At 33.6% G+C, this 15,693-nt stretch overlaps 1 pseudogene; it reads left to right on the forward strand.

The window, feature by feature from the left end:
* The window catches only part of LOC149570471 (cytochrome c biogenesis protein CCS1, chloroplastic-like), a 118,962-nt pseudogene that overhangs the window by 15,368 nt on the left and 87,901 nt on the right, over positions 1-15,693 (forward strand).

The raw sequence follows: 15,693 nt of genomic DNA on the forward strand, positions 1-15,693 counted from the left end.
ATATGTGGATGGCACAACATGCATCTCATGTATCCATGGATGTCCGAGTAGGATGTTATAGGCCAAGGGAATGTCAAGCACTGGACAAGTGACATCCCTTTCTAAAGGACTAATGCAAATGGGTAAGACCACAAGACCTAGAGAATTTTGTTCAACTTAATCATATGCTTTGATAGTGATCTTGTAGTGAGGATTAATAGAGTCCTCAAAATAATTCAATTTTCTAAGCAAAGAAGCAGAGACTATTCAACCCAGTGCTATTATCGATGAGTACCCGAAGAACACATGTCTAATGTATCATGACCACGATCTATAGGGGTTGATTGTGTGGATGACTCAATGAATTATCATCCTCTTCAGAGAAAGAGATAAAGTAAGGCAAGGTTAGGTGACCTACCATAGATTGAAATTGTTCAAGATCAAGATCTTGAGGAACATTTTCCTTAGTGAGGGCTTTGTCCAAAATCTACCTATGAGCAGGCAAGATTTTAAGCAACTCAAAGATGGAGATTTGAGTATTAGTTCATTTCAATTTATTGAGAATACTATAACTAGTTTCTATTGAATTTTTTGTGAGTTTTTCACCTTTTCCAAATGGACCAGTAAGGGTTTTGTCTTTATGTTGTTTGGGATTGAGAGTAGAAGGTGCAAGGCCTTTGAGCACAAACTTGGCACAAGAGTGTGTAATAGCATTAGCATATTGTTGCAAAGGTGTGTTGTTTATTGTGCTAGAAGTGGGGCCCCTCAAGACAAATGGTGTCTTAGGTTTATCATTATCTTGCTTGCCCTTAGCAGTAATGACATCACAATATTCAAATTTTGTAGGTTCAACCATGTTAATCACATTGTCATCATTGGAGTATGTATAGTTGACATTTTTGTTAGATTTTTGTTTTGAAGTTTCTCCCTTTTCATAGGCTGGGAAGGGCTCTTTGAAGGCCTTGTGATCTGAGTTCTTATTATGTCCATCTACCATAATGTCACCAGCATCAATCATGTCCTAATCTTTGTGATGCAAATTTATGCAGTTGCTAGTTTTGTGTCCCTTATTTTGGTGGTACTCACAAAATGTGGTTTCATTCCACCATGGCGGATGTGGTTGTGGATCATAGGGGTGAGAGTTGGCCAATGGTGAAATAAGCTTGTTTTGTAACAAGGTTTTGTAAGCCACATCCAAAGGTTCACCCAGGGGTGTATACTCTTTCTTAGGTTGTGTAGCCCATGAGTTTCATGGTTTGTTTCTAGATGTCTTGTTGTCAGGAGGAGGTTTCTTAGAATTTTTGGCTACATTGAGAACATCTATGAGATTAAAGGCTACCTTAGTAGGTTTAGGAGTGACATTTTCAACAACCCCATCATCCACAAATTCTTAGTTCTTGTTGACATACTTGATTTTGTCCTTGTTGGAGGTGGAGCCTTGTTTTGTGTCCTTCTGAAGAGTGAGTTTACCTTTCTTGACCATAAATTCCTCTATGTGGATGGCTTGTGTGATCATATCTTCAAAGGTACATGGACCTTCAAGTTGCACTCTATACCCAAAATCAAGTAGGAGATTGTTAGTGAAGACATCAAGCTTTTCTATTTCTAGAATCTTGCATGAATATTTAGTGTATAGTTGTCTCCACCTCTGGAGGAATGTGAGGAAGGGATCCCCAACCTTCTGCTTAAGGTTACATAAATCTTGAATTTTGGAAAGGTGTTGAATTTTATGAGAATACTACTAGACAAAAAAGTTAGTGATTTCATTAAACATTTTGATACTAGGAGGCAAGTGTGAGAACCACTCCAAAGCTTGACCACCTAGACTTCTAGGGAATAAATGCATGAGATATGTCAAGTTATGCATAAACTCCATATACAAGGCACCAAATTCTTAGAATTGATCTTGGGGATCAGTGGTTCCAAAGTATTTTTCATACTTAGGTAGTTCTACTACTCATGGGAAAGGAGGCATGTCTATGCTCTTGTCAAATGGAAATGGACAAAGAGCATCTAAGGTGTATGTTTTTGCAGATTTTTCTTTCTTACACATCATCTAACCTAGTTGGTCTTGCATGATTTTCAATTCTTTTTGGAGTTTGGAAGTCTCAATTTCCTCTTTAGGCATGATGATGGTTTCCACATTGAAATTAGAGGGTAGCTTAGCTCCCTTTTGGGGAAGTTTGAGAAAGTATTTTTCTTTCTCTTCATTGAGTAAGATTTCCATGAACTTTTGAAAGTTTTTCTCTTTTTGGCACTTTTCTATGTGTTTAGGAAATATTGCCACCTCTTCCTATTCCTCATCTGTGTCATGGTCTTTCTCTTTATCATTCCTAGGTGTTTATTGATGTTTGTTGTGACTACCATGCTCAAGTTTGTGACCAGTCATTGTAGGAATGTGTTAAGTTTTAGTATGTTGAAATTAGAAAGGTCCTTTGAAAAAGAATTCAGACATTTTTTTTGGAGATATAGGACCTTTATTAATCTCAAGATCCTCTTGATACAGGGGGTTCTTGGTTTTTTGCAAGTTTATGGAGAATGTTCACTGGACTCGAGGTGACCTGATGAGTGAGGGAGATCATGAAGATGGATCACTAGACAAACTAGATGTAAATAGTGTAACAAAAGGAAAGCAACCTTTGCCATGATTACAACCCCTAGCATGACCTCACCTAAGTCTAAGAGGATAAAACACGTTGCTACTTCTTGTTGCAATAGTCATAGAAAAGGACATGAAGCAAGAATTTGGACAAGGACTGTACTAGAACTTAGTCTCAATAGGACAAGATAAGAGTGTTGTATACTAAGGTACAAATATTCTAATTTGAAGGCTAGAGTAGCCAAAGATTATGACTATCATAACATGGAGTATGAAAAGCACTAAAGAATTAGAATCAAGATAATTAAAATATGAGACTAGTCAAAGTATGAATCACAAATCTTCAGTTAAGAAAAAAGCCACTGTTGGGGACTATTTTTGGATAGAGAAGTAGTAAATTAATATAGGAAATAAACTAGATGCAGATCATAGATTGCATGAATAAGCTAATTTGACAGTTTTAACACAAGGTCTCATGCAAAGATCCTCTGTGAGGCATGCAAGAAAGTACATTAGGGATGCAAAATCTCAAAATAGCAATGTAAACTTGCATGAGGATGTGCTCTAGGTCACGCAAAGAAATGACAAGTTCAATAAAAGACACCTAGAAAGATCTCACATGAGCATATTCAATTTTTTGTGCAAAGATCTAGACAGGCCCACACAAAGATGTGACTGCTCGAGCAAAATGTTGCAAGATTGTGCAAAAAATTTAGGACAAGACTGACAACAAAGTTGGATTTCAAAGAGATTTTCAATAGTTTTGGACATTTCTAGATAGATTATAGGTTTTTTTAACTGATAATAGATATTTTGTAGGATTGATTTCCAAATTTGTGAAAGTGACTTTGGGTTTCGATCAAGACAAAGTGTTTTCAACACGACACAGGAAGCAAACTGTAGTTGAATACAATCCAACTAACTCAGAGGGACAAGTGGAGTCTTGACTTTTAGTTTGTTTAAGAAGGTTTTGACATGTTTAAAACTAAATAAGAAATACACTTTATGCCTAGAAATAGAAAATGGTAGAGATGGCAAAACCTTTGTCCCACAACTTATGCACATGCCTGCACCTCACACAATCATGTCACCCCCTCAAGGCACCAATATTTTTGGTGTATTCAAAGGGCTCAATAACATATACACTAAGTGCACACCATTATGGTAGGGGTCAAGTGTGTATACCACCTTCCAACACCTAGTACCATGCCTATGGTGAGCTCTATAGGAGAGATTCTTCCCCCTCCTTGCACAAAGATTATGCCTCCTTTCAGAGGTGAACCAGGTAGCTTCTAACTAAAAGGTTTTTAGTTGGCTTTCATTTATATCAATCCCCAATGGCTCTGCAAGTAGAGTTGAGACCAGCAGCTCACACTAGCATCTAAGAGTGCACACACTTGCTTAGCAAGAATGGGGCCAAGGTTGGCCAATGCAATAGGCAAAGCTTCCCCTTGATAAGTGATATAAAGAATCAAGGGAAAGAAATTAATCTAGCTTTGGATTCTTTTATTCTATAAAGCATCTTAATTATAGTGAGTTGAAATCTTTGGCCAAAGGAGTGTGTTCAATTGGGTCATTCCCAAAGGTTGGATCATTTCGACAAGCCCTCTAAAGGATTGACTTGGACTAGCAACTTGAACATAAGGGTCAAAGTTTTTGATTTCCCTCAAGGGGAAAGAGCATACTCCTCTAACTTAGTTTCTCACCCAAACATGCAAAACATGTTAATTACTAACTTAGCTTAATCAATCTAGACTCATCCTTCCTAAAGATTTTGATCCCCTTGAAAGGAAACCATCATCTCATCATAGAAAAGGATTAGCACTAGAGAACCACTAAGCTACTTGCCTCCCTCAGAATACCATCTTTCAGAAGCGTCTAGGTTTTTGATTCACCCTTGGTCATGACCTCCAAGTGGTGAAAAGCATAATCCCCTATTCTTCTATCTTGCACCCTAAGAAGTTCACAACCCCTAATTAGACTATATTTAGAAAGAAGGAAAGAAGCAACATTGTTTATTGGGTTTTAATATTATTCTTCAATAAACGTATCTTTGACAATCGCCCTACAAACAAATAATCAATTTATGTTTGGAGAGTTTGTATAAGAAATATTCATCAAATGTCCTACATACAACTGTTAAACTATAGAGAACTAGAAAAATAAAATAATGATGCTTCAAAAAAAAAACACGTCAATAAAAATTAATGAACAACATGTTGAAAAATGACAAATTAACTATGTTTCTTTAAAACTTTGCACAAAATCTTGTGAAGGCCCACATAAGATCTTTCACCAACTCATGTGAGAAAATGAGGTGGCATGCAAAGACTTGAGCAATATGGCACTTTTTGCATGAGAAAGCTTACAGAAACATGCAATACCCTTCAAATCTTCAGTAAAAATTTGAATTTCTTTCATGAAAATCTAGAAGACTGTATAGGTTAGTACGGTAAAATGATGAAAATAACAAAAAATAATGCAAATAAGGCCAGAAAATTTGTTTTTCTCAGCCCCACAGTGCATGCCATAAATGTAAGCATGAATTTGTGGGCCTCTGAACCTTACACACACTTCAACATGGCCATTACCTATGGAATCATCTGGGGATAAATATGGAGTCATTTATCTAAGACACTCGATAGTGCGACCTGTTGCCTTCTATCTAGAAGGATTTTGCCTTTGAGCTCTCAGAACAAGATGCAGGCAACCAAACCTTTCTAGAATGAAGGATTTATGCTAAAAGATGGATGTGCAAATAATCTATATGAAATGCAATCTATTCTATTGAAGAATAAAATAAAACTAAAGTAAATGTATGCATTGTTTAATCTAAATGGTACTAAGATATTAAGAAAAAGCATTTATAAAGCTATGAAAGTGAGCATTCAATCCAAAAAAAATTCAATAGCATAAAATTTCCACCTCTATATTGAGGAATTAGGAGTCTTTTAAATAGAATTCTTGGAATCCATCAATGGTTGAGATCAACTTAGATCAACGGTTAGGACTGAAGCCAGGATCCAATCAAAGTGGAAGTGTCTAATCAATATAACATCTTTTTAGTTGTAGGATTGGACATCCCTTACTATCAAAGTACTATGCTGATTTTCATTAAATGTCAATCTGAGAGTATGAACTTGAGATGATGTCTACAAAGTATATACTCTAATTTTTGCTAAAGGTCACTACTACCTTGAATGCAATAACCATTAAGGAAATCTAGTTTATCTAAAGGAAAGACAACTATCAAATACTTGGAAGGAAATTCTAATTATTTAACCATACATCTATGCACCTACTGCTACAGGAACAATGACTAGTTCTATTTCTAGTGGCTATTAGAAAACTGAGTCTAACTCCTACTTACTAAAGTAAAATCCACCTTCCGCATGGGCCCCCATGGAAGAATGAAGGAAAGATAAGCTCAAATAAAAGTGTAGAAACTCAGCAAAATCATGTATTCATTCAAATATGCAGTATTACAATAACATGGGAAAAATAACAAGATGTCTATCGACTATGTCTGTCTACTTACTACCTAATCTCATAGATACAGATGAGGTCTTATTTAAAAGGAAGGAAAAACAACAAACTCTTATAATTATGACTTCCTCATGAAGGAAAGTCAGTTACAACTTAAGACTGCAAGTATATAATTGTAAAGACATTAATTATCCCTTAAATTCCCCACAAATATAGATCATAGCAAATGCTAGATCTGCTCTTTTATTTGACATTAAACAACTTCCAGGAATCCAAGTATCATGTGTTGCATGTTTAACTGATTGCTTTGATGCTTACTTCCTTGCTTAGCTGCTTTATCAGGTCCCACTTTGTTATTCATTAAAACAGGTCCCTTCTAACTTTGCCAACAAGTCTTCCAGTTCTAATGGTGTCATAATGCTTCTCTTTAATACCATCAATGCCTTAGCGCTATTCCTTCATAGTTTGTTTTTTATTAACTCCCACTTAGCCTGTATTCCTTTGATCAACATTTAATACACACAAGACTTCCCAAAAACATTTATTTTCATTTATTAGTTTATAAAGAAAAGGCATTAATTATTCAACTAACATTTTTTGTAATCTCTTCAGCTGCAGGAAGATCTACCCATATTAAACATCCATGAAGAAATATTTTTACTACAAAATGAACCCCTTTTTAGATATAATTTTGATTATTATTTTTATGCCCTATTTCCATACTTTATACATCAAAAGTTCAAAACATTTATACTAAAAGATGATAAAGTTCAGTATGTTATAGACAAATGTTCACAAAAAGGGCCAATAAGACTTCTATTTCCTCATTTCATTAGGAAGATTCCCAATATAGATGCAGTTAACCTATTAAGATCTTGAGTGCAAGAAATAGTTAACTCAAATTCACTTTAGTGTGAGAGTAAGTGAATTAAGTCACTTCTAATTCAAGAAGTAGTTAACTAAGAATTTCCATTTTGAACTAAGAAATAAATTATGCGAAAGATATTCAATTTAATAAAATGAGATATTATCTCATAAATGCCTTTTCTATTTAATTGAATAATTACATCCAATTAATTAAAATAAGCATAGTTATTAAATTAAATATTTTTAATTCTTTAATACATTAGCCTTAAGAGATAATTTCATTTAATTAAAGTATAAATAATTTAAATTAGTTAAATCTTAATCAATAGTTTTAATGTGACTAATATGAATCAATACTTACAAATTAAATATATAATCTAATTAATGTAGATTTAGGGTTTTTTGCATTTGACACTTAGGTCAAGTAGCAATAACTAGAACTAGAATTGCCTATTGACATAGGACTTAGGATTGATTGAAATAGACCAAAATTGGTGATCATGGCAATGAGCCAATTTTGGGGTATTACAAATAGCCCTTTATGATTTGGGGGCATCACAATCTATCAAAAAAATTGGAGTATCTCAGCTCTTTAGATACACAAGAATGGTGTTGGACCATTCAATCTTGCAATGGCTACATTATAAAGTGGAGATAATAAACTTTTTGGTACATTCTTGCTACTAGAAGATGATAATAGTTCTACCAATCCTAAAGGAATGTAAGTGTACATGGGAAATACTTATTTCTAAAATCTTTAAATCTCTCTTTCAAAGAGTCAAAAAAAGAAATCATCTTGAAGGATATTTTTGTCATTTCCTAAATTTTGGAGCTTCTAAACCATTATATCTGATTCATTTATAGATTTCTAGAAAATATTGTGTATAAATATTTGAATCAACATTTAAGATCATGTTGTATGTTTATCATTAGGATACAAGAGAGCTAAGAACACATTTGAGTGTGCAATCCAAAATGTTGATTCAAATACTTATACACAATCTATTCCAAAAATTTGTAACTGAATCAACTATGGATTGTGCAAAACTCATATATTTAATTTATTATATCTGGCAATTATTTCTTTGACACCATAGATCAATTTTGGCTTGAGGTTTGCAGTCTATTGTGATGTATGATCAAGAAGGGAAGTGTGTGTGAGTTAGGAAACCTGGGTCAAATCATCCAATAACCATTGATGGCATAGAAATTATTGTGGATGATGTGATTGGCAGCATTGGCTTAGAACTAAAGGTCCATGCTTTTCCTCCATTGTTTGTTTCTATTTGACAGTTTGTCATGTGAACCTTTAAAGAATATAATGGAGATAACTCTATTTTGAGTGGAATTAGATTGAATAATCATGTGTACAAAATTCAATGAAAAGGAGATTGATGTTAATCACAATGAGTATGCCAAACTCATTGATTATCAGTTATGACTTCCCTTCCTTTTATAGTTGTTATGAAAAGAAGATCACAAAGTATAACTGAGATATGAATTCTTGTTTTAACCATATTTTCCTACTTCCAACTAATTGTTTTGCCTAATCTTAGTTGGATCTAGGGGTTCTTGTGGTATATGTTTGATTTGGAGCACTCATGTTTACAACTATTGTCATCTTTTTTTGTCATTCACGGGTAAGCCTAGATTCAGCAAATTTCTACCTTCACAAAATTCATTTCAAGTTTTGGTTAATGTATTTTTCAAGTTATCACCATTTGGATAATGGCATGAAAATTATGTCTAATGTGCTGATTTACAAAATAAACAATAGATGTGTAGGTATGGGCTTTGCAAGATGGAACATCTATTGTAGTTGGAGGAAAGAGTAATAGAGACAAACTAGGTTTTCAAGAAGAGATGAATCGAATATTTGATTCAATTCCATAAGTAGTTAGTAATAAACATATTGGTATGTAGAATTACTATTAATATCCTACAATTTCTTTGCTATGATATTTGAAATTGATGCTCATCAAATTAAATCTCATTAGATGATTGGCCAATAGGAATTTTGCCAACAACATTTGTTCTTGTATGTTAAGACTTGCTAAGTTGGTATTATATTTTCATAGGTGACACAACAAATAAAATAGGGACATATAATCTGGCACTCTCAACTTTCCACCATCATATCCCATTTTATGTAGCTGCTCCTCTAACCTTAGTGGATCTCTCAATTTCTGCTCTGAGTATATAATAATTGAATAGAGGTCACCAAAAGAACTAACTAATGCTCTTAGTGGCCAAGGTCAACAAGTAGCTCCGTCTGGGATTTTTGTTTGGAACCTGTCTTTTGATATTACCCTTGCAAATCTTATCTCGTCCATTATACCTAAAAAGGTGCATTGTCATATCTACTCCTTTGTGAATAAACTGTCATTTCAAAAAAAATTACAATTTGATCTCAAACTTGGTTTTCTCCATTTCATACATTTTACAATCAGAGGAAACCTTTGAGAATAAAAATTCTCCTATTCCAACTTTATCTTTACAGAGATTTAAAAGGTTGAAAATTAAATGGCTTGGATAAGAAACAATTTCTTGATGCAACATTAAAAAAAAAGAATTGAACAAACATTGATGGAAATTTTGACCAATTCTTGATAGTTGGTCAAAATTTCCACCAATTATACTAAAAAAATTGACCAAAAATTGGTGGAAATTTTGACCAATTCTTGATAGTTTTCTTCCAAGACTTCGTCGAAATTTCCACTAATTATACAAAAACTTTGACCAAACATTGGTGGAAATTTTGACCAATTCTTGATAATTTTCTACCAAGAATTGGTAGAAATTTCCACCAATTCTAAAAAAATTTGACCAAACATTGGTGGAAATTTCAACCAACAATGACAAATTAGAGCTAGCAAAAATTGAAAATTTTTTGATGAATGTATTAGTCAAAAATTTGACCAACATGCAAGTTCATCAAAATTTTGATGAGAGAATTTACCATGAACTACTTGGTCAAAATTTTGACCAAGTTGCATCAAAATTTCAACCAAAATCCGACAAAAATTGAGTTCAAATTTACTAGTGAGTCCCCTTTCTTCCTTAGTTTGTCTTCCACCTTCCTAGCCATCTAAAAACAACTTTGTAAAGTGATGAGGCTGAACAAGCTCAACTCATCTTGGGTAGACCATTTAAGGTCATTTAAGTATCTAGCCATCTTGATGCTCTCTACTTCTTTCACCCTTGATCTTAAGGCCAACTTCTAAAACTCCTCATTATAAGTAGCCACATCAAGATCCTTCTACATGAGATTCTACCTCTTCTTTTGAATCTAAATCTTATAATCTTTTGGTAGATATGTTTCTTTTATCTTTGTCACCATAACCCTCCAATTAGCTATAGGTTTCTTCCCTTCACTCGCTCTTTCCTCTTGCACAAAATTTCACCATGTCAAAGCTTGACCTTTCAACTTGGATTTTGCAAACCTCACCTTTTGGGCCTCTATTGTCCCTTCACAATCAAATTAGTTCTCAATTATTTCAAGCCATTCTAGGACTACCTTTGCATCCATCTTTTCATGGGATAGTAAACATTCTCTAGGCTATTTCCTCAAAATTCCTTGAGGGATTTGATGAATGGTTCCTACTCACCAAGTGGAGGATCTGGTTCATGTATCTCATCCTCCAAAATCACCTTTTCTTTACCTTTGCCAAAGTAGTCATCTTCCTTAGCTTCGGTTGCATCCTCTATCTCTTTCATCTTATATTTCACCTCTTCTAGGGACTCATCAAGAACCCTAGTCTTCTCTTCTAGGAGTTTCTTCTACTTATCTACCTCCTTTTCCAACTCTACATTGGTAACCATCTTTGTAGGCCCATTTGAAGTCTAATCTTATGGCTTTAATACCACTTTGATGGGGAACTTCTTCAATTAAGAGCTTTCTTTCTCTTCCTAGGCTACTCCTAGCCTACTTAGGTTTTTCTCTCCCAACCCTAACCTAGATGATCTCTCTACAATCCCCTTCCCCAAGAAACTCTCCCAAGAATTCAAGGTTTAGTACTATTCCCCCAATTCACCAAATATGTATTCTTTGACCTAGATCACCAAAACTTCACTAAATGCACCAAGGCCCAAAATTAAGATTGAATCCTCTTATTGAGATTTTTGACCCATTTCCCCTCATTCTACATCATTCTTTTAAGTTTCCCACTCACAAATCACCAGATTGCCTATTTATTCCTTGTAGCCCTAAGAGCCCCTATTAGCCCTCCTAGAAATAAGGAAAGTGTAATAACTCACAAAAACCCTTAATAATTCCCCTTGATGTTTTTATGAATTTTTTTCCCTATGACCTGACCTTGAATATTTTTCAGATCTTTGTACCAAGATTAACTATACAATACGACTTTAGAAACCCCCTTTTGAAGGGTTTCAAAGGAAATGTTTATGTATTCTTCACCATAGGTGTCAAAATCCATCTCCAACCTACTCCTTTGAGTTTTTATCCCTTCATTCACTACTCCTACATTTCCAACTCAAGATTGACCCATACCAATCTTCGATTCACCAAAAAACTCCATTACAAACATTTCCTTGCACATTGCCAAGCTTGCTTGCTTGCCTAGGGCTCTCTTGTAAAAATAACATTTGGCCTTCCACAAACTCCAAAAAAATTATATACATATATAAAAAGTCTATTTCTTGGTCTCCAAGAGGGATGGTGTTTTGACCAAGGATACTCAAGCCATAGTCGTTTTCATGCTTGCACTAAAAACTAGACAACAAGGTCACCAAAAGTAAATAATTTTATAAACCTTAACAGATGAAAACTTAAAACCAAAATATCTATGAAAAAATTCAAAAAATTACCACAAGATACTATATCATCAAAAATAGTTACTTGTTCAATCAAATTTTTCTTTCCAATACTCGAAAACCTTGTAACAAACCACAAAATTGCTTTCTACAGGTGTTTTCTGTACAACCAACTATCCAACCCTTGGAAATTAGTTGGAAAAGTCTTGAATAGACTTCATCCTCCACTCTAAAATTTATTTTGAACCATAAATACCAAATTCATTTTATTTTCCAAAATTATTCAAAGCATTGTCAAGCAATTTTGCAAAATTAAAAAGTTGTCAATGCAACTTTTCGACAACTTTTTAAATTTTGCTCATTAGGCCTCCAAAATTGGCCAACTTGATCTAAAACTCCTATAATGGCCTTATTAAACCTAATTATACCTCTAACACACTCCTTTCCCCTTCTTAAATCAATTTACCACATTTTCCACCTAGAACAACTTTTAAGCAATCTTGTCTGTCAAGACCTAATTGACAAGATTTGACTCACACACAACATCCTACCTATTCACTCCACCTAAAATCACATTGGGACTTAATATTTGGTCCTTACTACCCAATGTTTGGTTAAATCATCTAAAAACCAAAATTTAGAATGGGGTTTTACCTTACCCTAGGTGCTCCTACACCAATGAATTGGGATCTACAAAAACATTTCACTTCTTGAAACAAATAATAAATCAAATGTATTCACTTATAATCCATCTCATTCCATGGATCATGAATCATATAACCATAAAATATAATATATAAATAAATATAATTTTTAATCACATTCACAAACATGAAATTAAATGAAAATACATAACACACAAGATTTTTTTACATATAAACCCTCCAAAATGAAGGTAAAAATTGGGAGGGGTTGAAACCCACTAATCTTCACTATTGCTACAATAAAGTGTCCCTATTAAGGCTACAATGTTTGACCACTTCTATTGATCTACCCTATGATAGGGCTACCCTATTAGGAGCTTATAGGACTTATTCATTCTATCTTGATTAAAGGATTTAAAACTCACAACTAAGTAAGCACTCTATTAGGAGATTTGAATAGTCCTGTTAAATTGTTAAGAGATTCACCTTGATTCACTTGTTAGAATGTCTTGCTACTTGATTATTTAATTATCAATATGATTCTAGGTTATAGATCTTCTCTTTCCTTATCTATTTTAAGCTCGTTATTTGATATACTATGTTACGCCCTTTACTACTAGGTTCTCTATTTGATCGCTACTTCTAATCCTAAAACATAGCCTTCCTTTGCTCACACACTTGTCTCTTCATCTCTCCTAATACTTTTTGTAAACACATGATAATTCTCTATAGATTTAGGGTTAGTGACCTTATTAAATAAACAATTATAGAAGGTTCTAGATCATAATCAATGATCCAAAGCTCTCCCTTTTGTCACTTAGTCCTTCTAATTTTTTGATTGGTTACTCTGCCTTCCAAGGGATTGATGCTCTCTAAGAAAATGTGTAAATACCTTCTTAGTTGTCTTTAAAATCCATAAATTGAGTGTATAATTCAGCCAAAATTGTTTACATAAGTGTTTGTGCCATCACAAACACATATACCAAAACTAGTTTACTCAGCACGTGAATACCCTAACACTCGGTCACAAGTGATATTCACATTGTCCATTGAATTCTGTGTGCTTGGAAATAATTGTCTCACTTAGTCTACAATGGGGTGCTTGACAACCTAAGAATTTCTCAGTATAGATTGAAGTGTGAAAAATTCTTATATCTCTTGGCCTTCACTAGGTGGCTTGGTTGTAGTGATAATCAACCAACTCTACCTAGGAAATGACTAAGTGTTTGACATTGATAGTCAACACAACATGGAGATAAACAATTGCCCCCTTTGACATTAGTAGAAAAAATAGTTTTTCATGACTAATCATTCAATTCAAAATTTCAAAATATAGCACTCCCCCTTAGACTATGACTCGGTCTATATACAACATATATACATATATCAAAAAGTGAGTAAATGTTTTAGTTTCATACCTTTGATTTGATTTTATTTCCAAACTTCTTCTAGCTACATCGAATATATGACATGAATACTATTTCCCCCTTGTATATCTTTTCTATATTTTCTCCCTTATTTTTTTCACTCATGGCTTGGTGAGATTGATGGGATAAATTGTAATTATCCAAAAATGTTTTATGTATCGGGAAAATCATATCCAATGCATGATCCCAACTAGATCTGACGAATTCCAAAACTTGGATCTTGATCTCTAGCTGCACAACTAGATCCACTAAACTATATGTTGTAGATAGATGTGGATCTCTCTAAACTAAATCGTTTGTAGCTGAAATTTCTTTCTACATCACCTGTAAATGAGGTAGCAACATGGATTGAATAGTGATCAAATTTTTTCTAATGTTGCAATCCTTAGCCATTAACTCAACTAACCTTCCTTGATGAAAATATAATCTATTGAAATGAATAGAGTTTGAACATGTGCCCATACTCAAATAATGTCTAGATGACTTCAAATATGCTTGTAGTTTATCAATAGATTGTTGATTCTCCAATGTGAAGAACTCAACATCACAAATCTTTATATACAAAGAATAAGCATTATGCAAAACTCCATCTAAAGTATTTACAAGATTTGAAAGTTCAACCTATTTTATTGCAATTTCTTTTGAAAATTTCTCCAAAAAGTTTTGGTCAAATTTATTTTCAGACCATTTCATCAACTTTTCATTGGCCTTCGACATATCCTTATTGTTGACCTTCTCAACAATATGAACTAGTTGATCTATTATAGTGTTTTCTATTTTACAGTATGAATGTCAAACGTTGTTAATCTCATATTGGTTTAGATAAGGAAGTGACAAAATATTTAGTCATTATCTATCAAAATTAAAGTGCAAGCTAAGTGATCAGAGAAAGTTGAGCAATTAGTATGAGCTGAGTGATCAAAGCATGCCAAGCATCAGTTGCTAGACAATACATGTTGAGTAATATACTTAGTTAGTGTTGAGCACCACTATGTGTTGAGAAAATAATTAGTGTTGAATCACTCATGAGACAAGTAAAAAGAGTATGTTAATTCATTCAAAAGATGAGTTACAATATTAAAGATATAGCAAATGTTGATCATCAAAGACTTAAATTGTTGAGTGAATAGTTTTGGACATAGTTGTTTATAATGGAACAAACTTCTATGTAAACCATTTTTGGGCTAACTTAATGATTGTTTTATGATTCTAGAAGATGTATAAAAATTTATATTATGAATTCCTATGAAGTAATGGAACCAATCAAATTGAGAGATGCTCTAAGTAGAAAAATAGATCAACCTCAGTCATTGATTCCTATCTAACCCTAGCCCACTGTTGTTTACTTAAGGAGACAAATCCTAAATAGTTTTTATGCATGAAAGAAGAGAATTAGATGAAAGAGAGATAAATGGTAAGTGTAGAGAGAATTCTTGGTGGCTATGAAGTTTTTGATAATGTTATGAATTGTATAATCAGCTAGAGAGAATAGAGGAAAGTAGAGAGAGGACAAAGGAGACATATATGATCAAAAGGATCACATACACATCAGGAAAGAGATGATATAACATCTAGCAATAGAGTGCTAACTAAAGGATCATGTTGTTGAATTATTCTAATAGGTGATACAAAGAAAATATCCTAATAGAGTATTCTTAACAAGCTTGCATAAATCTCTTAACTGGGTGATTGTTTTATTGCAAGTTAAAGTCCTCTAACAAGGCACACTTTTAGCAGGGTGTTTAAATCCTTTAATAGGTTGAGAACTAATAGTCTTTGTAAGCCTTCAATAAGGAAGGCCTTACATAAGGTAGATCATAGTTTATATTCAAACTTCTTGTAACCTTAATTGGCTACACTTCATAGCTATAGTAGTGAAGATTTGTGGGTGTCATCGCCACCCCAATTTTACCTTCTC

Source organism: Cupressus sempervirens, chromosome 3 (assembly GCF_028749045.1).
Source record: "Cupressus sempervirens isolate cs-2001-9-10 chromosome 3, ASM2874904v1, whole genome shotgun sequence".
NCBI classification, from domain to species: domain Eukaryota; kingdom Viridiplantae; phylum Streptophyta; class Pinopsida; order Cupressales; family Cupressaceae; genus Cupressus; species Cupressus sempervirens.